Source organism: Petaurus breviceps, unplaced genomic scaffold (assembly GCF_028583685.1).
Source record: "Petaurus breviceps papuanus isolate PSGF00001 unplaced genomic scaffold, PetGlider_PUasm1.0 173, whole genome shotgun sequence".
In the NCBI taxonomy this organism is placed as follows: Eukaryota; Metazoa; Chordata; class Mammalia; order Diprotodontia; family Petauridae; genus Petaurus; species Petaurus breviceps.
The window spans coordinates 12,848,623-12,874,979 of record NW_027185759.1 but is presented as its reverse complement, the minus strand read 5'-3'; the positions used below and the strand labels follow the sequence as shown (position 1 = coordinate 12,874,979).

General features: G+C 38.6%; 1 long non-coding RNA gene across 2 annotated transcripts in view; it reads left to right on the top strand.

Moving 5' to 3' along the window:
* Positions 1-2,787: 2,787 nt before the first annotated feature.
* The window catches only part of LOC138157700 (uncharacterized), a 71,955-nt gene continuing 48,385 nt past the window's right edge, over positions 2,788-26,357 (top strand). For both annotated transcript variants that reach the window (XR_011167436.1, XR_011167435.1), the window contains exon 1: positions 2,788-2,861. This is a non-coding gene — a long non-coding RNA (uncharacterized lncRNA). The remainder of the gene's footprint in view (positions 2,862-26,357) is intronic.

Sequence of the window (26,357 nt, the reverse complement as noted above, 5' to 3'; positions counted from 1 at the left end):
TTGTTTTGCCTTTTTTTATGATCAATCTCTTTGGGATACAGGCCTAGCAGTGGTATTGCCAGGTCAAAGGGCATACACACAGAATTATTATGAGGCTCAAATAGGACATTATTTGCCAATCACTTTTAAGCTTAAAAACACATAAACGCCAGGGATTTTTGTCACAGCGGCTACAGGTCTCAGAAAACCATTGATACAAGTGCATGGGCTTGGCTTGTTGTAAGAAGAGATGGCAGATTCAGTCATGCCTTGGGGATTCACCTTGCCTTCTCCAAGGGAGTTTAACATAGCATCTCAATTGTTTTCTGGGGAGGTCAAAGAGAGAGAGAGAATGTTTCCGGGAACATTCTTCCTCTCTCATAAAATGTTTATGAAAATCCATAAAACAGCATTTAATGTCTCCCAGGGAGAAAACCCCCCAGTGAGCTTTCAGACAATGGTAAGGAACTCCAAAGTCAGTGCAATCATGTGGGTGTGGCATTCAGGGCAGGCAAAGGTATTTTCATGAAATCAACTTTTGCTCACTAACAGGCCCAGACAACAGACCTGAGCTGCATAGACAGCTGACCTGGCTTAGGAAGCAGCAAGCACAGAGGCAGACAGGCTTCTGCCCCCTGGCCCAGTCTGCTGGGGTCAGTGGTAGCAGTGGATTGCACATGCATTCAAGTCCATGGACCTCAGCTTCTAACGACATTGGCTTCCATTCGTCCTCTTTGTATTGATTGTGGAGTTACTTCTACAGGTCCCTGTCTCTCCCCTGTTAGAACGTGAGCTCCTTGTCAGTAGGAATTGTTTAATTCTTTCTATTTGTCCTCCTGGCATGAAGCCCAGTGCCTGGAACCTAGTAGGGCCTACAGAAATAATACTTACTGATTGATGAATTACTTCTCTTTGTCACTACAGTTGCTTGTTAGGAACTATGGAGCTTCAGAGGAAACTCTTTTATGTAGCCGGAAATCTCTTTATTTCAGGATTGAGATCAGACTCAGCATTCCACCAATGTGTGGAGACTTCCAAAGCTGAACAACTATAACAGCAATCAGAGCATTTATAGATTGTTTTTAAGGTTCACAAAGTGCTTCGCAAATATTATGTGATTCTCACAACAACCTGGACAATTGGTGCTGTTATTGCCCTCATTTTACGGATGAGAAACTGAGGCAGAAAGGTTTGGCTCATGCCCAGGGAACACACAGCTAAGGTTGAGGCTCACATTCAAATTCACATCTTCTTGACTTCAAAGAAGGTGCGACTTCCAGGCATCTGACCCTGGCAACACAACCAGGAGCTCACTGTGATGCATTGATTTGCCAATGAGGATCAGTAAGATATTGTGGAAAGCATAGAAAATGAACAGTAGGCACTTGGCAGTCACTACTAACTAGTCTTATGTAAAGAGCAGTTGTCAGTCAGGTCAACAGGCATTTGTTAAGTACCTCCTAAGAACCAGGTGGTCAGCTGGGTGGTGCAGTGAGTGCACAGAGCTCCTGACTCATCTCCCTGAATCGAAATCTGGCCTCAGACATTTACTAGCTGTGTGACCCTGGGCAAGTCACTTAACCCTGTTTGCCTCAGCTTCCACATCTGTAACACGAGCTGGAGAAAGAGTTGGCAAACCACTCCAGCATCTCTGCTAAGAAAACTCCAGATGGGATCCCAAAGAGTTAGTCACTACGGAAAATGACTGACCATCAGCAATTCAAAGAGCCAGGCACCGTGCTACTTAGCACTGGGAATACAAAGAAAGATAATAGACAGGCCCTGCCCTCAGAGAGCTCACATTCCAAGAGAGGAATGAATATGCTAACAACTGTGTACCAAAAAAGATGGAATGCACCAGACAGATTGGAGATAATCTCAGAGGGAAAGAGCCTAAGAAGAATCTAATAAGACCCCTTGGGAGGAGGGGGTCAGTAAAAGCTTCTTACAGAAATAAGTATATTTATTAATATTATTATGTGATGAATTTAAATCGTGGTTCAGTTACTTACAGCTGGATCATAGATCCAGAGATTTTAGATGTTGCTCATGTAGTCTAATTCCCTTACTTTACGCCTGAGGAAAGCCAAATCAAGGGGTTAACCAAGAGGCTAAGATATCTATCCAAGTCACATGGTATGGATTTCAACTCAGGTCTGTCAACTCCAAGTTCAAAACTCTTTCCATTGCATCACAATTCCCACTTGTGTGACTTTGGGCAAGTCACTTGACCTCTTCTGCCCCTCAGTGTTTTCATCTATAAAATGGGAGAGCCAGACTAGATGTTATCTCAGGTCCTTTTCACCTCTCACTTCTCTGCCTTCTTTTTGTCTGTGTCTGTATCAAAGTCCTGACCTGTGGTTTCATCTCAGTAAGGACTTACCAATATGTAAGCCCCTCAGATTGATGTGTGTTTTCTATAACTTACTGTCTTAGACATTTATCTGGGGCATTGGAAGATTAAGTGATTTCTCCACCATCACCCAGCTAGTGGGGACTGTCTTCCATGCCAGTTCTTTACTGGTCTGGCCCTTCATGCCACTACCCACTACAAACCTCTGATGAGAGAATAAGAAATAACCAGGCTAACCATTGTGGGTTTTTTTTTTCCTTTTAAGTATATGTTTTCTTGACATTTTATTTTTCATTTCCATTCTTTTAATTCCTCAAATATAAAGAAATCTGACCTAGAACAGAAAGGAAAACAAAACAGGAAAAGCTCACAGGTATTTCTAAGACTTTGTGGAACATTCAGATGGAAAAGGGAGTGGTTTTCTAAGCAAACACCACTTTTCCCCCAAATCTCCTGTAGACAGGTTTAGACGGGCATTCCAGAGATACAACTGAGCACTGGAAGCAAAACAAGGTCTGTCAAGTTCAAGGTTAGTAAGATTTTCACAAATTCTCACTCAAGGCTTTGTTTCATTCCATTTTTTTACAGATAGTTAGTTAAAGCCCAAATGACATCAACCCAGCAGCCACAGTTTATCCCAGTTTTACCTTTGTGAGGGAGCTTTGAATATTTTGTTCAATTTGAATCAATGTCAGGAAAATTCATTTCTCAGTTAAAACTGATCTTAAACTGATCTTGTTAATCTCATGTCCCAGAGTCATGTTTCTTTCCAATACAACGCAGCTGAAATCATGTACTCTTTTTGGACTAATTGTCGACAAAGTTTGATAATAACAAATTATAACTTGTGGGGAAAAAAAGCAGAGGATGGTTGTTTGTAACCTGACAAGTTTAATGTGGTGTGGGATGTACTTGAAAAAGAGAGAGTTTTAGCTCTGCTCAGCATTTAGTGGCAAAAAAAAATGAAATGACTTTACAGTTACTCTGTGAAGGAAAATGATTATATCCTTCACCACCTGAGATGATGCTTTGCACACCATACCATACATGGTTTATCAAAATGTGTTGTATTTCATTTCATATATTTAAGTCATAATATAAATTTCTTTATGGACCTGATTATAGACTATATGTTCTCCAAGGACCAGACTAGGTACATTTGGAAGGGCTCATTACTAAATTGGTTGAGGGGTGATATATAATATTCAGTCCCAGCAACTCTCTAAGTCTTTTTATCAATCCATAGAAGTATTCAGGTCTGGTCTACGGAGGGATCACACACATTGATTAAATCACAGAACCTTGTATTATTGAAGTGTTACAGGCAATCACTTAGCACAGTGCCTGGCAAATAGTAGCTGTCTAATAAATGTGTATTGAAAAAAAAGGAGGAGGAGGAGGAAGAGAAGTAGAAGAAGAAGAAGAAGAAGAAGAAGAGAAAGAAGAAGAAGAAGAAGGAGAAAATGATGATGATGATGATGATGATGGCAATAGTTACTGGTACCATCAGAAAAGGTCCCATGTAGAAGGTGGCATCTGAACTGAGTTTTGAAAGACACTGGGAATTCTAAGATTCAAGGGAGGAGCACATTCCTACATGGGCATAAATATGTAAAAAGTAACATAGTATATGAGGGATTGCAAGAAGGCCAGTTTGGCTAGATCTTCAAACATATGAAGGTGGGTAATGTTTAACATCAGAATGGCTGCTTTGGGCCAAGTTTTGAAAGGTTTAAAATGACAATATTTGTAATTGATGTTAGGGGTTATAGGGAGTCAGTAAAGTTTATTTAGTGGGGAGAAACATGATCAGATCTGTGCCTTAGGAATAGGACTTTATTGTTTTGTTTTGTTTTTTTGATTTTTAATTTAATTAAAACATTTTCAATGATTAAAAATCTACCTTCTCTCTACTCTACCTCCCTCTAACCACTCCCATTGAAAAGAAAAAAATAACCTGTAAAAATATGCACAGTCAAGCGAAATAAATTTTTCCATTGCCCATGTCCCCAAAACATATGTCTCTGCAACTATCACCTCTCTGTCAGGAGGTTGGGATCATATTTCATCATGAGCCTTCTGCAGTCATGGTTGGTTAGGATTATCATTTTGGCAGCTGTGTGGAGGATAGATTGAAGAGGGGAAAGGCTGCAGGCATAGAGACCACTTAGGCAATGATTTGACCAATGTCAGTAGGATATATATTTTCATTTGTCTTTCCAGCAATAGTGATAAATTGCAGTGAGTCTCCTACTCTCTCTCTTTTGCCCTTGTGACCAATGACATGCATTTCAGAGACAGCTGGCCAGGCTTAAGGTTGCAGTCTCTGGCTATGTATCAATGTTTTCTCTAATTCAGCTACATGAGAACTTAACCTATAATCTTGGATTCATGAGCCACTGAGTTAACCAGCACAGAAAAAAAGGAGAAAAGACTATGTGGCAAACAAACACCCTCTAGGAGACCTAATTGACAGATCACCTTCCTTTAGTGCAAGAAGAGAAAATAAGGAAGTGGAAAAGACTCTTGTAGAAAGCAAGGCATCATCTAGAGAAGACTACCTTCAAGAGCTGCCATGTTTCCTTTAAGTGATGAAGGGAAATGGACTAACAGGATTTTCGTGGAATTCAGATGAATCAGAGCCTTCAGATTCTTGGATATGCCCATTGAAAGGACCTGCTAGAAATCAGAACTTTTTCCTGGGATCTTCTTCTGGAACTAATTGGCCCTTAATCTGATAAAATCCTAGTCAGGCAAGTTGGTTCTGGGTCCACCCATGGAGGGATTGGAAAAATGTTACCTCATCTAAACCTTTATTAATTTGTTCTGAGAATATTAATTGAAAACACTATAAAACTGAGGATGGAATATATTATAAGTAAGGGAGACCCTTCAGTGAATGCCTAGGGGTGGGGGCAGAAGATGAAATGTTGGGTTCTGTAATCCAGTTCTATTGGAATGTGGAAGTCAAGAAAAGAGGCTGGAAATGTAGCCAGGTCCCAGACCATGGAGGAAATTGAATGCTAGGTTTTCCATGCATTAACATGTTGCCTTACAGTCAAAGAAAGTGAAGTAGGCTAAAGATTGTTGATTGACAGCTAGAAAACTGGAAAAATAATCTCTTCCCCACCCCAGGGAGTTATTATGAATGATAATAAATAAAAATTTTGCTAAGCAGTTTTCATAATACTTCTAAACTCCTGTACTCCTCATCTATCAGGTATCTGTCTCTTAAAAAAAGTTTTATTGATATGTTTTGTTTTAACATTACCAATGATTACAGATTGCCTTCTCCCTTTTCATGAGAGATCTCTTGCAATAATAATGAAAGTTAATCAAAACCAAATACAATGACCTGATCTGGAAGCGCCTTCAACATTCCACATTTATAATGCTCTTCCATATCTCTATTTGTTAAATAACAGAAAACTTTTTAACTCCTTTCCACTCTACCCCCGAATACAATTATGTACCCTTACACCGACATGCAAGTAATCACACACATACACACACACCCCAGAATCACAAAATAAGCACTCACCTCCCCCACAAACACACATGCATTCTACTACTAAGAATTCTAGTGTATTTTCTTGAAAATAAGACCAATTAAAAAAAAATTCTCCTGTTATAATCTTGGGCACACCATTTGTAATGGGATGAAAATTTGGTTCTTCCTGATCCAACATTTCTAATTAAATCTGTGTGAAGTTTCATCTTCAAAGGATCAAACTTCCTCATCCATTAATAATTATGCATACCTCCTGGGATGCATGGAAATGTATGAAGGACACCATTTTTGCTGGGATCCTTCATTTCAAAGTCATTAGGGGAAACGACCTCTGCTTTAATTCATACACCTTTAATAATGAGATAACTTAGGAAAATATTGGTCAGATTAAACCACATCACTTCTTCTTTTCTGCCAGTTCATGTATTCCTTAGAAATGTATCCTGTGAAATATGTCTAAATACATGTACATACATATACATATGCATGTATGTATATGTACATATGCATATGTGTATATATATGTGTGTAGACATACCATACTTCCAATGCAAATTCACTGAGAATTAAAAAAAATAATTCACTCCAGATTTCCTTTCCAAAGGTATATGGCTATATATAGATATAAAGATATAGGAATATACATACAGATGTAGAAATATAGAGATACATGTTCTTTATATCTCAGTCATTTAACACCACCTACCACCACCACCCCAGTTGCCATCTCCAGCCTGAAGTTGTTTTTTTTCTGTTTTTGGTAACAAAAAAACACAAACAAAAATATCAGAAAATGGTTATATCTGCCAGAGTATACAACATTCTGTCTTAGTAAACCCCTACCCCTTTACATGAGGTCAGAGGCATGTTTTGTTATCAGTTAATTAGATATTTGTCATTTTCAGTGGCTCAGAATTTTACTTCTTTTCAATGCTCTTTTCATGGACTCCATTGTCTATCTATCTATCTGTCTGTCTGTCTCTCACTCTCTCTATCCATCTATGACTGTTATGCAGGCAGATAGCAAATTGACAAGGATGCTGGCAATATATATTCTGGCTTTGTTAAGCTTTGCTTCCCAGGAACAAAGATTGTTGAGAACTTGCCTCAGGTCAAGATGAAGAAAAGACTTCTCCTTGGGTATTGAATGCTGTGATGATATTATAACCTTGTTGTGGCTTAGGGGTAGATGGCTTTTGTGCTCTCTACTGCCCCTTTAAGAAGTGGTGATGGATGGTATTGTAATTCATCCTGGGGGTGGAAAACTTTTTACTTTTGTGCTTAGTGACTGACCAAATGAATGTACTTTGTTTATGATTGGAAATTAATCTCCACTTGAGAAGAGGGGCTTTGTGATTGACTAAATGAATGTACTATCCAGGGGTGGAGTAGTGAGGACTTATGACTTTGTGAATGAGTTGAGAACTTACTAAATGATTGAGTTACTCTGCATTTTGATTTTCTCTTTCTGTGAATGTTTTGCCTTAATTTGTTACTGAATAAATGGAGAGTTACTATGCTCATAATTCTGAATCTGGAAGTTGCTTTTGCTTGGCGTTACAAGGTGGAATCAGCACATGCATGTGTGGGCACTTAAAGTAGATACAATGCAACATTACAGGGGAGGAACCAGCTGCAGGTGGGAATCAGTAATCTTGCATGGATTGAGCTTTGAATAAAAGTAAGGAGTCTAAGAGGTAGAACTAAGGAGGGAGGACATTCCAGGAGAGGAACACAGCCTGTGCAAAGGCCCAGAGATGAGAGAGACTGGCATGGCAGGAAGAGCCAGAAGGTAAGTTTGGTTGGACCATAGAATGTGTGGAAGTGCAGTGATATATAAGGAACAAGTCTGTGAAGTTGCCTTGGAATGTGGTTAGAAGGACCTTTAAATACCCAACAGTGGGGTTTGGATTTGATCTTTGAGGTAATGGGGAATACCTGGAAGATACTGTGTTTGACATGGTCAAACCTGGGCTTTAGGAAAATCACTTTAACAATGAAGTCTAGGAGTGATTGGAAGGTAAACAGACTTAAGGCAGGAAGACTAATGAGATGATCATAACAGTCCTGGGGATGGGCTCAGCTAGGCTAGTTTTTGTATTAGTGGAAAGAAGAGGAAGAATTTGAGAAATGTTGTGGAGACAGAAATGACAAGACTTGGCACCTGATTGTATATGCAGGGAAAAGCAGTGAGCTACTGCTATCTGAGATTGTGACAAAGAGTTTGGTAAATATTGGACTGCTGCTGCCTTAAGCTTCAGAAGTGTGAAGGATATGGGACGTTTAGCTACTTTTGTTGAATAATTCCATATGGCTCCTGAGAATAGTTGGCTGCACGCCCAACTCCACCAATGGCGTGTTAGTGTTCCCATCTCCCTAGAACCCCTCCAATAATACCTGCCTCCATTTATTGCCATCTTTGCCTGTTTAGATGGATGGGACATGAAGCCTCACATTTGTTTTCATTTGTGTTTGTCCTCTTATTCATTATTAAGAACTTATTTTTAGGTGGCAATTTGTAGTTTATAATTCTTTTTTTGAAGACCTTAAAATATGTACATATATGCACACATATAAGTATATGTACATATGTGTATGGATGTATGTGCAATGTGTTTATACACATACCACTTATATATTGGGGAATTACTCTTTTTATGTATTTGTGGCAATGGTATATACATATACATATGTATATATATATATACACACACATATTTATCTTGAATATCAGACTTTTATTAGTTATTTTAATATATTTTCTCTTCTAATTCTACCTTTATTGAATCCTTTCATATAAAGATTTTTGGTTCTGTAAAATGAGAAAGGATTCTTTTAGTTTTCATTATTTTCCTTATCACTTATTTAAGCAAAATGCTTCCCTCTTGTAGTAACTATGAAGCATACCTCCTCCCAGTTCTTCCAGCTTTCTGACGCGGTGAAATTTTGTAAGAATTTTCATATCCCTTTCACACTTGTGTTATATCTTGTGAGATGCTGCTCTCCACTGAATTTTTGCCAAACTGTTCTCCAGTTTTTCCTGTAGATCTTGTTAAACAAGGAGTTGTTCCCTAGGAATTCCTGTTCTAGGCCTTTTAGACATTGAGCTGCCAATTCAGATTACTTCTCTTTCTTGATTATCTAGTGTGTTCCAATGCTCTATTTTTCCACGTTATTAAAAAATAAATTAATATAAATACAATGAATTTATTTATTTAGTTTTAGAGGATTTTTTATTATTTAGCTGTTGATCACTTTAGGATCTGGTTTTAGATGCACTATTATTATGGCTTTTTTCATTCATGCAATTTTTTTCATTATTTCTTTGAAATTCTGAAAGTTCTTTCTTCCAAATGAATTTCAGGATTATATTGTCTAGTTCTAAAAAAAAGTAATCTTTAGATAATTTGATTGGTATAGAACTAAATCAATAATTTAATTGTAGTCGTAGTGTGATTGGCTCTATGATTTTCACTGTTTGCTGTGTAGGTATAACATTTGTCTTTTTTGTTTTTTCTCTGATTCATATTATGTATTGAGGATTTTTCCTACTTCTCTCTAATTGGAGGCTCTAGATTTGAATCAAAACATTCAAATGTCAAATGTCCCTGCCTTAGGTGCTGGGGTGAAGCTTTCATGGGCCAATGAGTAGGAGCATCGTTCCTTTCATTAAAAGAAAACTTCCCCAGAAGCAAACCCTATCAAACCACAGTGACTGGGTACTAGACAAGGAACCAAGTCCATTGCCAGCACCAGGGAATTCTAGTTGATTCCTGTGCATTTTTATCTTTCCTTATCAAGGATGAATTTTCATATCAGTTTTCACTTATTTTTCATTCCTTTAGCACATTATTAATTTTTCAAGGCAGCACAGAACATGGAGAAAGATAGGTGTTCTTCAACATTTGTGTTTACAAGTCAGTCAGATCTTTGCTTTTTTTGCCTTTTGGAACATCATATTCCATGATTGTATTATCACTGCTGCCTTTAGTGCTAGGCTGTTTCTAACCAAACTCTTGGCATCATTTACCTCCAGTACACCAGTACATGAGATGTATTGTCCCTGGAGTTACAACAGACCATGATCCTCTACTGACACAGACACCAGTGAACACCTTTATATACCACAGGGATGGTAGGATGGGACTCAAGACTAGATAGTGCATGCGAACTGGTTGCACTGGCCCTCCCTGGCTCAAATTTTCTCTCTCCAGTGGTTACTTCATTCAGTCCCTATGATGCTGGGTTCATCTCACATCTTCCAAATCTCAGCAATACCTCACTCATGGCCAAGTCTAAGCTGATTTGGCCATATCTATATACTTCCTGGGATCTATCAGAGGGTTAAAGTAAGGTTCCTGGCCATGTCAGATCAACTGAAAGGAGCTCAAATATTTACCTTGAGAAGAGCATTCGAAGCGATAATGATTCCTATGTTCAAATATTTGACCATCCTTGAGAACCATCTTGAATCCTTCCACTCTTCTCTTCCCATCCTTTGGGTGTTCTTTAACTTATCAATTCCCTTCCTAGAAGGTGACAGAACTGAATAAAATTCTCTGGATGTGTTTGAAACATCCAACAAGTGTAGACACTCCCTTCTTTTAGATACTTTGTTCTTGTTTAGTCATTTTCAGTTGTGCCCAACTCTCTGTGACCCCATTTGAGGTTTTCTTGGCAAAGATCCTGGAGGAACTTGTCATTTCCTTTTCTGGATCATCTTACAGATGAGGAAACTGAGGTAAATCATCTTAAGTGACTTACCCAGGGTCACACAGAAACTAATTGTGTATGAGACCAGATTTGAAGGACTCCAGGGCCAGCACGCTATCCACTGTACCTTTTAGCTGTTCTCTACTAAATTCTATGTCTATCTTCATGCAGATAACATTCGTGTTCACTTCCTTAGTTAGCAAAACACAGCCCAAACTCATGTGGAACTTGTACTCCATGAATATTTCCAGAACTTTTTAAAAGAAGAATTGACTACCTGCCCCCTCCATTGAGCTTTATATGCAAAACTGATTAAAAAAACTCAGGTAAAGGAGACAGCTAGGTGACTAAGTGGATAGAGTACTGGGCCTGGAGTCAGGAAGACCTGAATTCAAATCTAGCTTCCAACAGTAGTTGTGTGATCCAGGACAAATCACTTAATCCTGTTTGATTCAGTTTCCTCATCTATAAAAATGAGCTGAGGAAGAAAATGGCAAATCACTTTAGTACCATTGCCAAGAAAACCCCAGAAGGGGTCATGAAGAGTCAGATGGGGCAGCTAGATGGTGCGGTATATAGAGTGCTGGACCTAGAGTCAGGAAGACCTGAGTTCTAATCCAGATTCAAACACTTGACATCTGTTAGACCCCAGGCAATTCACTTAACCTGTTTGCCTCCTCCCTAGAGGAGGAAATGGCAAACCACTCCAGTATCTTTTTGACAGAAAATCCCATGGATCAAAAGATCCATGAGGTCGAGAAGAGTCAGACATGATTGAATAACCAAGCCCTTTATGTCTATCTTTATTAAAATATACTTTATTAGCTCCATCTTCCAATTCTGTGCCTTCATTCAAATAACTGATGAACATATCTGGGAACAGAAGGCTGTTCTAAGGATAGACACACCAGGCACTCTGTAAGAGTGCCATCAGTGCAAGCTTGGGGACTGTCAGCCTGGAGAAGAGAAGTCTTGGAAGGTGAGGATTGTGGTTGTCTTCATGTATTTGCAGGGAAGTTATGTGTCATATAGAATATTGACTGTGCCTGTTGTGTGGCCCTTGGTGGCAGAATCATGAACAATGGTCAAGAGGAACAGAAAGACAAACTTTGGTTCGATGTACAGAAAATTCCTAAAAATCAGAACCTTAAAAAAGGAATAGACAGCCTTAGGAAGTAGTGTGTTCTCCCTCACATGTGATCTTGAGCACTGGATGTGGAGTCAGGGAGATTTGAGTTCAAATCTGGCCTCAGACACTTACTAGCTCTGTTACTCTGGGCAATTCACTTAACCTCTGTTTGCTTCAGCTTCCTCATCTGTAAAATGGGGATAATAAGAGCATCTGCCTCCCAGGGTTGTTGGAGGATTTTAACACCATGCACAAGCATCTTTCCAGGAGCTACTATGAACAGCTTTCAAGATTCTAATTACACAGTATGGTGAATACTCTATTTATTCAACAACAAATCAGAGAAAAACACTCTCAGAGAATCTAGGTACAGCTTTCGCAATGACTTATCACTAAAATAGCCACATAGTTTTCACTAAAGTGGTCACAATAGTTTTCAACAAAGTACAATCATTTAGTAACTCACTCATTCAATCATCATTAAGGAGGCTTGCCTCCTTAGGGGGTCACAAAATACAATAGTCAAAGTTCTCCACTCATGGGGCACACTAAATTAAAAATCAGTCACTGTTCAGTCATCAGTTACTATTCAATCATCAGTCACTACTCAGTCATTAGTCACTACTCATTACCTCCTTAAGGGATAGTGCAAAATACACAGGACATCCAAGGGTCATGAGTAAATCACAATCTTCTCAGTCAATACACAGTATTCAAGTGAAGTCTTCTTTCAGCTTGACTCAAGACTGGTTGTCAGTTTCCATGGTTCCTCTTCCATGGTCCCAGCTCCAACTGTCACCTGGATTCAAAGGCAGGCAGCTCCCAGTTCCTTGCCCAGCTCCTTGTCCATTTCTTTGTCCAGTTCCCATTCCATATTGAAGCTCACAGTGTCCAGTCCAACTCAAGTCCTTCACAGTTCCTGTTTCTGGGAAGACAAAGCTTAACAGAGCCACAATAATATTCATACACATTGCCAGTGCCAACATCAATTCACTATCTGCCTGTGAAATCAACTCAGACCCACCAACAAGGTCCACGAGGTCAGCACAAATCATCAGTAAAGTCCCAGGACCTCCAAAACCCTTCTCCAGGACTTCTGTAAACAGAAACAGACAACCAGAAAATCCTCTTTCAGGGCTTCCAGTAAGGTCCCAGGGCTTCTGTACAAACTATCTTAAACAAACATCAACACAGACAGAGTAGACAGAGTACTGGCTGGGATGCCACAAGTTTTCTCCTTCTTGACTCTGCCACCACAAGAGTCTTCTTCTCACTTCCCTCTGACTGTAGCCCTAGGTCTCTCCTTATATAGTCATTAGCTCCTCCCCAGGAGTTCACAAGTTCTAGGGTTCACAAGTTGTGGAGTTCATACATTCTGTTTCTAAACAGACTAAAACAAGGTGTTAATTCAATAGCTGAAACAAGTGTGAACTACTGCTGTGCCTGTCATTACAGGGATCAAAGCAGATAGTCATTGCAAAGTCCTCAGAATAGGACCTGACACATAGTAAGCACTATATAAATATTGAAGGCTGAATGATCATTTTGGGAGGGTGTTATTATTCAGTTGTGTTTTATTGTTTGGTCTCTGATCTTCTGTCATGCTGTGGGTCATTAAAGACTGTTCTTGGAGTCTAACTGTTCAGCCAGTTCTGGATTGATGTAATTGTCCTCTTGCCTAGCTAACATCTTGACATCTCTTCCACAACAATGGCATGAGGAAGTCTGTCAAAGGCAATGCTGAAATATAGGAAATTTATAAATAATTATAGACATGGGATATTACTGTGATGCATGAGTCTAATCATCCTGCCAAAAAAGGAATTATAGTAGCCTGATGTGACCTCTTCTTGGTGAGAACATACTGGCACTTCATGATCACTGCCTCCTTTTCTAAATATTCATCAACCATTCCCTAAAGAATCTGCATCGAGCTTTTTTTTTTTTAATTTTTGGAGGGCAATTGGAGTTAAGTGACTTGCCCAAGGTCACAGGCTAGTTTCTGTGTTAAGCAACTGAGGCCAGATTTGAACTCAGGTCCTCCTGACTCCAGGGCCGGTGCTCTACTCACTGCACCACGTAGCCACCCTGCATCAAGCTTTAAAGACCTTTATCCATTATGTTCCATTTTCTTCCCTCTTTTGAAAATAAGAAACAAACCAAGCAACTCCATATTAGCTATTTTTATTCTCCCCTTTCCAGATCATATCTCTTTGGCAGAGAAACAAGAAAGAAAATGAAAGTTTGGTAGATCTAGTTTCTTTACTTTGGCCATTATCAAGGAACAGTGAGTGTATACCTTCTTTCATTGTCCTTCTGTGTTCAATCGGCTTAAAAACCCAGCTTTTATTGTTCCCCCAGGATTTATGGTATAGGGAAACTAGCCACTTGACCAAAAAGTGAATGAGAAAAAAGAGACCAGTCTGAATCAGAGAAAGAATCTGCAGGGAGTACTCATGGTGAAGTGTTGGGTGATGGCTCTGCCCATGAGGCAATGGCAGCTGTGTCAGTAATGTTACACTCTCAATCATTCCTTCTCCTCTCTGATATGCCTGTGACAGAGACTGCAGGACCTGACAGACAGCAGTCATGGCATCTTGACAATATCTGCCTAATGTCATATCTCCCTAGTATCCAACATGAAATGGCCTATTCTTCTAGTTGTCCCTTGACTCAATACCATGTCACTCATGATTTCCTTTCTTCATCTCATCCTTGCAATAAAAGACCTTCTCTTAAACCCTCTTCCTTTTCAAATCTGTCCAATCCATCAAATCTAGACCAAATCCCATCTCTTCCTAGAGCCCTTCCCCCTCCTGCTCCAGGCCACAGTGATTTTACCCATTTGTGCAGTCACCCATGTATCATTTATATATCCAATTTTCTCCCTTAATCATACACTTCCCTGTGTTGCTTTTAAATCATCTCTATGCATATGTCTTATCTTCCTATCTAGTTTGGGAGCAGGGACCATGCTTTATTCCTTTTTATTCTTTTCCCTATATATGCACCTTGCAAAATGGTATGGACAGAGGAGATATTGAATGAATGAATAGATCCTTTGATGTTTGGGAAGCCAATAGCAAAAGAAAGTTTTCATTGTAGAAGAGAACCCCAGACTGTGGACCCAGAATTTACAGCAGTTCAGATCAGTTTTTCAAAGGATATAAGAGGGAGTTCACACAAGAATAAGATTTTTTCTTTCTTTTTTAATAGGGAAACTAGGTGGTACAGTCACTGGATAGAGCATAGTGCTTGGAATCAGGAAAATTTATCTTCTCATCTCAGATATTTATTAGCTGTGTGGCCCTTGGCAAGTCACTAAATCCTGCTTGCCTCAGTTTCTTCATCTATAAAATGAACTAGAGAAATAAATGGCAAATTACTCCAGTATTTTTTTGCCAAGAAAACCCCAAGATGGATCTTTAAAGAGTCAGGCATTACCCAACAACAACAAAGGTGTTTTCAATTCCTGATGCTAACTCAGTTTTAAAACTTTGTTTTGTCTTTGGGGATCAAGTAAGGGTTTGTTATATGCCAGTCCTAGACAATTATTAGTACCATGGCTAAATGTAGCCAGGTCATTGGCTCTAGGTACTGCAAGGTCCAAAGGTCACGTTAGCCTATGCACGTTAGCCTCTTCTCTTCACACCTCATCAAATTTTAGTGTCTGTCATGTACCTATCAATTCCCTGTCCCCTACAGACAACAAATCAATTCATGGTTTTGCCCCTATTTTCTTTTTTATATTTTTTGCCTTTTTGGAGGGCTATTGGGTTTAAGTAACTTGCCCAAGGTTACACAGCTAGTTTTTTTTTAGTGTGGGTGTTAAGTGTCTGAGTCCAGAAACAAACTGAGGTCCTCCTGACTCTGGGGGCCAGTGCTTTACTCACTGCACCACCTAGCTGCCCCCAAATCAGATGCTTTTTTTTTTTTTTTCTTTTTGGAGGACAATTGGGGTTGAGTAACTTGCCCAAGGTCACATGGATAGTTGTGTGTGTGTGTGTGTGTGTGTTAAGTGTCTGGGGCCGGATGTGAACTCAGGTCCTCCTGACTCCAGGGCCGGCCCTCTACTCACTGCGCCACCTAGCCACCCCTTCCCCTGACTTTCAGACTGAACCATTCATACTTGGATATATTTTGAGGTTTGGATCTCAGTATTTCTATATAGGTTGTGAATTTACTCATTTCTCCCTAAGTCAATACTAGGATGAGGGAGGAGGGGCAGAACTGGGCTGTGATAAAGGGAAACAAATCATACTCCAGCCTTAGAGCTGACCTGTCTTTAGGCTGAGGGCCAAAGTGGTAGCTGTTACGGTTCAGTGCTTCCTCTAAAGTGGAAGAAAAACAGGCTTTTAGCCAACTGGGATCCAAGTCACAACACACCATATGCAATTTTCTTTTGGCAGATATGTTGTAAAAGAATAGTCAGCCAAATCCCTAGGTAATATTAATTGACCTATAAATGCCATTATTGATAGATTGTGTTTCTTGAAACAGTTCTAGAACTGTAAAGTGCACATGTGAATATCTGAAAGGAATTCACTGTTGGACGTTGAGTGTTGAATTTTTTCTTCCTTTTCTCCTCTTGGTTCCCAAATCCCCTCCAGCACATTTTTTCCTCTCAGCCACCCAAACAGCCACACTGTCATAGTCAATCTTTTTCTGGATGGATGAAAGTTTTGTTGTAAAGTATGGCATGGGAAGGGGTTGCTAGCTGCAGTTTCTTCACTGGGCCCCAAGATTAATCATGTTGGTGGGGAGGTTGTTAGGGGGTCACAGATTTTGTCATATGTCAGCTTTGAGGGACAGTTAATAGTCAATCTAAAAAAATGGAGGGGAAGAGAAGAAATAGGCTTTGCACTGCTAAGAACCTTCTCAGTTTGAAAAGTGTGGCATGACTCAGGGCTAAGCTCTTTCTTCAAGAGAGTTTGCCTACAGTCACTATTTAAACATGTTACACAAGACAGCTTCTGATGTCTCCCTGTGCCCATCTTTAAAATGTGAGCATTTTTCTTATAACGTATAAGATTTTAACAATATTTACCCCCATTGAATGATCATGATCTCCAGAAGAGAACTAAACCCTAGAGATACAAATTAGAAAAGGAAAGACAACCCTGCCCTCAAAGGGCTTACAATCTAGTGGGAGAAGGCAACATAAAAAATAACTAAAGCTGTCACAGATCTCGAATCTCCCTTATACAAAGAGAAATTTGTATTATACACTTTCAAAAGGGACAAAACGTAGTTTTTTCTTCTCTTCCCAGATATAGGGCTAGTATTTGCTGATTGTGTGTGTGTGTGTTTCAGTTAGCTACTGTAAAACAAGCTTCTCTGGGAAATTCTTGGGTGACACTGAGTCCTTTTCTTTTTTGGGTAGTGGGGTGGGGAATGACAGTTGGATAGTGGCAGCTAGTCTCCTATATGGGGGTGGGGAGTTGTACTTATGTACTCATACACATATATAGGGAACAAGGGCTCTCTGCCCTTAGTAAATTTGTGCACTTAGGGACAGTGTACTAGGAGGGTGAGCAGAACACTGGATTTGAAGTTAAAGGATCTGAATTCCAATTCTGACTTTGCCACTTAACTATGTGGGCTTCAGCAAGTCATTTTACTTCTCTGGGCCTCAGTTTTCCCAAATGTAAAATGAAGGCATCCGGTAAGATAAGCACAGAATTCCCTTCTAGCTCAAAATCTGCGATCACACTTCCTCTGCACAAAGCAAATCTAGTTTTCCAAACCAGAAGTTGGAATATTAGACTTACGTAGACTTTGAAAGTAATCTCTACAGCCTAGGGTAAGCCTAAGTATTTCAGACTGTCAGGGTGGAGGGAGACCTGGGTTTATGTAGAATTTGTTACCTGCTGAAGTGCAGTACAAGGCAGCTAGGTGGCTCAGTGGATAAAGTCAGGGAGATTTGAGTTCAAATATGGCCTCCAACACCACTTACTGTGGGACTCTGCGCAAGTCACTTAACCCTGTTTGCCTTAGTCCACTGCAGAAGGAAATGACAAAGCACTCTGGTATCTCTGTCAAGAAAATCCCAAAAGAGGGGTGGCTAGATGGCACAGTGAATAGAGCACTGGCCCTGGAGTCAGGAAGACCTGAGTTCAAATCTGGACTCAGATACTTGACACAATTACTAGCTGTGTCACCTAACCCCAATTGCCCTCCAAAAAGGAAAAAAAAAAATTCCAAAAGGGGTCACGAAAAGTCATTCACAATTGAAATGATTGAACAATAACATATAGTAAACTGGAGGAAATCGTGTCTCCTCTAGCAGGTTTGTCCATCTGCCCAGTTGAGGTATTGTGGAAAGCAGGGTTTGTGCTCAGACTTAGCTTTGAATCTATGCTCTGCTTCTGTGTAGCCTTGGATTTATGACTTTCCTGGTTAGGATGAAGGGATTGATATGTTCATCTTGAAGAGGAGAAAGTTCAGGACATTCTGATCACTGATTTCATGTATTTAAACATGGAGAATTTCTTGTGGAGAAAGGATTAAATTTGTTCTATTTAGTTTTGGGGCAAAGTAGGAGCAAAAGGTGGAAATCAGGAAGACTCAAACTCAGCTGATGTATTTAAAAACTACCTGATGATAGGGACTTTTCAGAAGCAGGCTGGGCTCCCTAAGGAGGCAAATGGCTTGGCCTTTACAGGAAATCTTCAGGCAAAGTCTGCCTGACCACTTGGCATGAATGGCGGAGGTTGAAGTATTAGGTCCAAGATAGATGGCTGCTTCCAACTCTACAATTCTCTCTGATTCTGTGACCCTGGACAAATCACTACATTTTTTTCTGGGCCTCATGTCTAAAGCCCAGAGAATATGTAGAATAGATATCAACATGATCCTTATATATATATGACGAAGTGCCCCCAAGTCCTGTGACTGTACCTGGTTACAGGAGAGTCAGAAAAATGAATGATGTTTTTCCTGTTATATATCACCTGAGGAAAGGCAGCTTGGTGGGGTGATCTTTGTAGTGTGGAAGCCCAGGCAGGGCTCAAGCCTCTGACAGATACTGGATGGGTTATCAAAGACAAAGCACTTAAACTCTCAGAGCCCCCAGGACAATTCAAAGACCATACTGATTCTGCATTGGTAGAGTGAGGTTCATTTCTAGGAGCTGTCTGTACCTGTGAAGTCCCCAGTCCACTCCAAAAAATCTAGATAATGTAGATAAAGTTATGGCTGTGGTTAGATTATATGAATCTCATGACACTGATTATGTCTCATGGGGAAGGTGGGGAAGATTCTCTTTAAAGAGCTGGTCCCAACCATTCTTTCATATATTCATGCTTATTATGTGACCTTTAGCCACTTTTTCTTATCCAAGTGGGCTCATTCTGTTTATTTTAACTCCTCTTCAGTTTAAAAAAATGCATTTTTTCAAAAACTAGGATTCTTTCTACAATCTTTCTACAATGTTTTATAAGATACATTGCATTGCAAGTTAACAATTCAACAAGTCAGGCATTAAATCTAAAGAGCCATTCAAGCCATTTTGCTATAGTGAAATGATATTGTAATGAACACTCTTGGGAATGATCTCAATTAAATATTTTTAAAGAGCCAAATGAAGAAAATAAGCTATCTCTAAGTAATCTTATTTTTATTTCCTAAAAGCACATGAGAAAGCATTCCTGATTCATGTAGGTGAATATCTGCTTAAAAAAAAGATTTTTGACAAAAGATCAAGTTGTGGACATTTCTCTTCCATTAAGATCCTACTCCAATACATCATCTCATCTGTAAGTGACCCTGGGCATCTGCAGGGCACAAACTCACTGGTTACTATGATCAAATTGGAAATGTTTTGAGTATGATCTCAGTTGCAGAAGCTATGTATGTTGTCCTTGGATCAGTCTGGCTAATTTCATAAAGATTCACTGAGAGGTTGGCAGAATGTTGGCTTTTTTTTTGTTGTGAGCTCTCAAAAAATACTACTTAAGTTTCATCAGAGGGGAGAGGGAGATTAATGTTTAGTCAATTATATGTTAATACTAATAAGCATAAAGACTTTTGGGGAGGTGCTGCTAAGTTTATCCATGAAGGATCTGTTAACATGGTTAATAGATTTGCCAGCTAAGTGACATAGGGGCTAGAGCAAAAGACTTGGAGTAAGACTCAAGTTCAAATCTGGCCTCAGTCACTATGTGACCCTGGCTTCTTCAGAGCTAGTTTCCTCAGTTTCTCATCTGTAAAATGGGTATAATAATATTACCTACCTCTTATAGTGACTGTGAGGATCAAATGACATATTTTATATAAATATATATTGTTATGTTGTGTTGTGTTATGTTACATTGTGTTATCTTATGTTCTTTCTAACTCCTAACAGATGATCAGTGAGATCCCTTGTCATTTCTTTGCTTGTCATGCGGGGAAATCAGCAATTCCAACCCTTCTTGCTTATAGAGCAAATGAGAAGCCTCAGTGCTTCTTTTGACTCCATTCATCAGGAGATTGGAAGGTGTAGACTAAGGGAACTTTCTTCTGCTTTGTTTTCTACCATGAATGGGAACATTCAGAGAAGTTGACTGTTTTTTACCCAACAGGGAGGAAAAACAGAGCAAAAGAGATTGGATTCCTTAAGTTTCTCCCACTCTAGTTATATTCTAGTCAGGTCACATTCACCTAGTCATGTTCTTTCTTGCCTGACCTGTTCTGCTCCTCCCCTTTGAGAACTGAGGCCAGCATCATAATTTCAACATTCTGAGCTCTAACAAGTCTGCAAGTCACTTTTGGGGTTCCTTTCCCAAGAGACAAGTTAATTTTGAATCAAAAATACCCTACACTGCTCATACCCAGAAAGTTATGTGTTGAATCTAATGAACATGGCTTTTTGGGACCAAACATTTTTATGACTAGAACTGAGTATGGAAGTGGTCAGCTAAGTCTCTTCCACAATCCATATATCTAGAATGTGTCATGGTATCAGTTATAATTTCAATATTGCCAAGGATGACTGATGAAGAAGTATCCTAAGGAAAGGATTGAAGAAGCAATGCCACCTGATATGAAAATTCAAGTCAAGATGTAAAGATATTATTTGGATAATTCAACACAGTGTCAATATTTGCCTCAGCAACTGGGACAAATCCATTGAAAATGTTGCATTTCATGAATAACATGACATTTCACTTTATCAGTATTGAAATGGGCTGCTATGTGGACCAATGCAAGCAAAACATCCTAATTCCCTCCTCCTTCATTTAAGCCTTGTTTGGAGAGCACAAATCCCCACTCATGGGTGTTGCATCATCTATGCAAATTGTCTCTCACATAAACATAAGTCATCTAAGAGTTAACAAAAATACCTGTGAACTATTTCCCTGGAAGCTGTTAGCTACTTTTTAAAGATTTTCAATCACATTCTTAGGTTAGACTCAAACTATGTACAGAAGACCAAAACTTTTATTTTTTTAGATGGAAGATAAATGTATTTCCTTAATTATACCTAATTACTATTATTTGAAAAATAATACAGATTTGCATAAAATAGGTTGGCAATTCAGGATTCTGACATATTGACATTTTAATGAATGAATGAGAAAATACCCAAGAGGAAGAGCATTAACCAAGAGTCACTGGTGGGAAAAAGATGAAGTTATCCCATTAGTACCTATATTTTGGATAGGTGCTAAAGGAAGAAAATAAGCTGAAGCCAAAATTGCACTGAAGGAAACAAAGTTGAATTGAACAGTCTGGTGCTACTCAGATTATTATTTCTTTAACTGTAACTTCTTTTCTCAGTAGGTCTTTTTCTTGGTCTTTGTACTTTTGTAGTTTTATAATTATAGGTTTTGTCAACTCCACATTTGGATTTCTCCATTTTGTTGTCCTTTATATTCTCCTAACTTATTAGTGTGCTCTCTGATATCTCTCATTGTAGAAACTTTTTCTTTTATTTGATATCTGAATACAATGCCAACCTTCCACCCTTTCAGTATCCTACCCTCTGGGAGTCTAATTTTCCTCATTTGTAAAATTAGATAACAACCTGCCAAAGTGGTTATGAAGAAATAAGATAATATATTTTCTTTCTTTTTAATTTTCTTTTTTTTAACATTTCATTTATTTGTTTTTAGTTTTCAATATTCATTTCTGTAAGATTTTGAGTTCTAAAATTTTACCCCTTCCTTTTGATTTCCCCTACCTAAGATTGCATGTGACTTAATATAGGTTATACATGTACAATTACATTAAAAATATTATTAGTCATGTTGTAAAGAAGAATTAGAACCAAAGAGACAAACCATGAGAAAGAAAAAGCATAAAAAAGAGAAAATAGTATGCTTTGATCTGTATTTAGACTTCATAGTTCTTTCTCTGCATGTGGATAGCATTTTCCATCATGAGTCATCTGGAATTGTCTTAGATTCTTGTATTGCTGAGAAGAGTTAAGTCTATCAAAGTTGGTCATCACACAATGTTGCTGTTACTGTGTATAATATATGAGAAAATATTTTTGAAGAATTTGCAAACTTTAAAAAGGATAGCTATTATTAAAATTGCAAAAATTAAAATGATAGGTATTGGGAAGGAAGAAATTTCACTTATCCACTGTTGGTGAAATTGTGAACAGGAATAATCTTTTTGGAAAGCAAAATGGAATTATATTAGGAGGTACAAACCTGTCCACACTCTTTGACACAATAATCCCACTAAATCTAGGTGCTAAGATATACATGTATGGAAATGTCATTGCAGTATTATTTGTAACATCAAAAGTCGAGGAATAGGTGAGCAACTTATAGACAATGAATATACAAAGCATCATTGTGCCATAAGAAGAATGGAATGTAAAAACCAGAAAGAATCTGGAAAAATTGATGCAGAGTGAGGAAGAAAATCTCATTTCTTCAGAAAGTCAATGAACCTCACCAAGGAAGTCCTATGATGTCCCAACTTTGATGGCATTTACACAGTATTGCCTACTTTATTTATTGTTGGATGGTTGCAAAAAGATGTTTTAATCACTAGGTTCCTCGAAGCTTCCATTTATTTGTTGAGATTATATGAGATTCCTTGATAGATGACTGTTTAACAATTCCCTACAGACTTATTCTTCCTTCCTTCAATGTGGTGCCTAGAACATAACAAGTCCATAATTATAACAATAGATAATATTGTTAATAACAGCATTTATATATCACTTTGAGGTTTGCAAAATGCTCTCTCTATAAATGCATACATGCACACACAAACACACACGGAGTGATATGGCTTGTTAGTATCTGAGGCTGGACTTCTTAGCTCTACATCCAGTTTTCAAGACCACTGCCCCACTTTGCACATAGTAGGTGCTTAATAAATGCTTGTCGCTTGGTTACCAATATTGAATAAGTCATAAAGTCAAAAAACACATGGTCACCAAAGTTATACCACAGGTCATGGAGGGCAGATTCCAATTCAAATGTCAGGAGATTCCCTATAGATGAGAAATTCTCTAGCTTCTTCTATCTGTGAAAGATCTGTTAGATCTTAGGATCACATTCTTCCCAAACATTTTCCTTTTCTTTTAAGAAACAAAGTAAGGTATTACTGCTTGCTTGCCCACAATTGTGCTTTATTCTTCCTCTGATTCACTGAATTTTTAAAGCAACCCCATTGCCCATTTTGTTTTGTATATCATTTTGTTGTTAATTTTCTAGGTAGGCATTGTTTCTCTCAAGTAGGATGTAAGTTCTTTGAAGTCAAAGAATTTTTTTTTTGTTTCTGTCTTTATACTCCCAGTGATTGGCACAAAATAAATGCTTGTTAAATGGATGAATGAGTAAGAATTCTGAATCATCATCAGTTTGATGTAATCTACTTCCCACACCTTTCAAAAGAAATCTCATCAAATCTTTTGGGTCAACATGAACTGTAATCCCAGCACTGACAGTTTACTCAGAAGAGCAGCTATGCCAATGGCTCGACTCAGTGCAAAACCAGGTCACCAAGTGATCATTCAGTTACTGAGCTGTTTTGCAAAGCAAAACAACCAAAGCTGAATATTGATCAAACATGTCTGTCCCTTATCACAGTGATTTCATAGGTTATGAATTCATTTAACCAGTGATAGAGTCAGGTCATATAAATCTTGGGTCATAATTTTCAAATAGCACAATAAAAGTGTGAGCTAGTGGGCAGAGGGCCAACATTAAAGTCGAGGGACATGGGTTCAAGTTCTGCTTCTTCTGACATAACTATATGACCATGGACAACTCAAAACCTCCAAGTCCCCCCAGATGCCTCTCTCTATAACACTATAATTTATCGTGTGGAGGGGGAATGCTGAACTACATTGTTCGATATAGTTTTCCTAGTGGAAGTTCCCTAAGCCAATGAAAGCACATGTGGACCAATAAATAAGCAACAACAGAAAGTATATTGGAAGTGGTTCTTGTGCTTGCAATTGGAACTGTAAGTATTAACTGTTATATTTTGTAATTAGCAAAATCACATCAGTGGTGGTATACACAGTGAAGGAAGGGACTCCCCCCTCTCCCATTTTGTTTTTGGTTGTAGTATCTTATCTTGATACTTATATTAGCTTTATTCCTATGGTTCCTAACTTAAAATCTGAAATAATATTGTTGGGCCACTATTTTTATCATTGCCAGATACACTTCACTATAGATATAGAAGCTTAAAATCTCAGGGTAGGAATAGGTTTTAGTTGTTACCCAGTCTAAGTTCCCATCCCACCCAGTATAGGAATCCCTTCTATGATATGACTTACAGAATATGACACTTAAAAATTTAATTTACATTATCACCTTTTATTTAGTCTGGACAATCAACAAAAACAATAAACCAAGCTCTGATTTCTGATTTCTGAGGTGGAAATGCTCACACTGGCAATTTAACCATCAGCTCACTTGATTCATCATTTTTTTCTCTCCAAACAAAACATAAATTTCTTCAAAGGAGGGACAGTTTGACTTCTGTCTCAGTATTCTAATGGTAGGCACTTAGTCAATGTTTGATAACTGTTCTATTCTCTTGCCAATAGCAATTAGAAATGAAGCCTCCATAAGTATGGTAAGATACCTTAACATGGTGCTGCAGTTATGTCTTTACCCATAAAATTCTAAATAGGATTCAGTTAAATTCAATCTGATACAATCTATACTTATTAAAGGGCAGCTAGGCAGAAGAGTGGAAAGAATTCTAGGCCTAAAGTCAGGAAGATTCATCTTCCTAAGTTCAAATCTGACCTCAGACACTTACTGTGTGACCTGGGCAAGTAATTTTCTCCTGTTTGCCTCAGTTTCCTCATCTGTAAAATGAACTGCAGAAGGAAATGGCAAAGCACTCTGGGATCTTTGCCAAGAAAACCACAAATGGGGTCACAAAGAACATGACATGACTGAAATGACTGAACAACAACATTTATTAAGTGCCAATGGCATCAGACACTATGCCAGGCACTGGGGACACAAAGACAAAATGAAGACAGAAGGAGCTTATGTCCTACTGGTGAGATACTATTGTTCAGCAGCTTGATGTCCTGTGAGTAGGAAGTGAGTCCTAACAGAAGAAGCCCAGAGGGCTTCATGGAGGAGATGGTACCTGAGTGACTGCAAAGAAGGTAATGACTCAGAGGCAAACTTGAGTAGGCAAAGGTAGGTAGCTTGTGTGAGTGTGTAGAGGCAGGAGACGGTAGTTAAGTCCAGACAAAAGTTACCAATCAACAGGAAGGGAAGTAATATGAAATTAGTCTGTAATGCTGGGTTGGGAAGGCTTTCAATACCATGCTGAGAAATTTGCATTTTATCTTGAAGGAGTAGGGAGCTGTTGAATTTCCTCGATTTTCTCAGAAAGATTATTTTGGCAGCTGTGTGGATCCTGCTTTGAACAGAGGAGAGACAGAAAACCGGGAACCCAATTACAGGTCCATTACTATAGAGATTATTATATCAATTTCAATTGATGATATTGTCATACCTTCAGGATGGTCTGGTGGGTTAAACTTCTTTGCATCAAAGAGAATAATATAATTTCCCAAAATAGTATTTAATTTCCTGAAATTATTGAGGGATTTCAAGTGAACTTTTATTCATACCAGAAAGTCAATTCCAGCATACCAACACGATTTTCTTTCCCCTTCCCCCACTATTGGCTATGTACAGTCTCTATTTTCTGTGCCCTTTGATCACAGTAACCTTCCAAATTCTGCTTTGTGACTCATTTCTTGGCAAATGTCTCCACTTTCTGAACATGGGGTGAAAGCTTGGCCAAGCAGGGTTATTGTTGTTTAACCCTAGTTCATATTGTTGAATTTTTTAGCCCAAGTTTCAAGCAAGATTCTGAAAAGAAAACTTGCTTAAATCTCAAATCACTGGAAAGGTAGAAAGATGTGGGTTAGATAGCTTCACTTTCAACCAACTAGTAGCAGAGTTTTATATTTCTTTGGTCACAGGGTCTCATGCCTTGAAGACCCAAAGAAGGTTTTGAAGGATTTTTGTACCTCTTGACTCATCCAGGAAAATTCTGGACATATCCTTATTGCCAGCAAAGTATACTGAAATGGAGCCCACACCCGCAAACGTGGTTTATAACATTATGGCATTTGTATTAAAAGAAAGAGAAAAGTAATATTTTTGAATGAACAGCCAGAACTTTATGTAAATATCTATACACACAGCCCTTTATAGAAGAGCTTACTTGGTCGA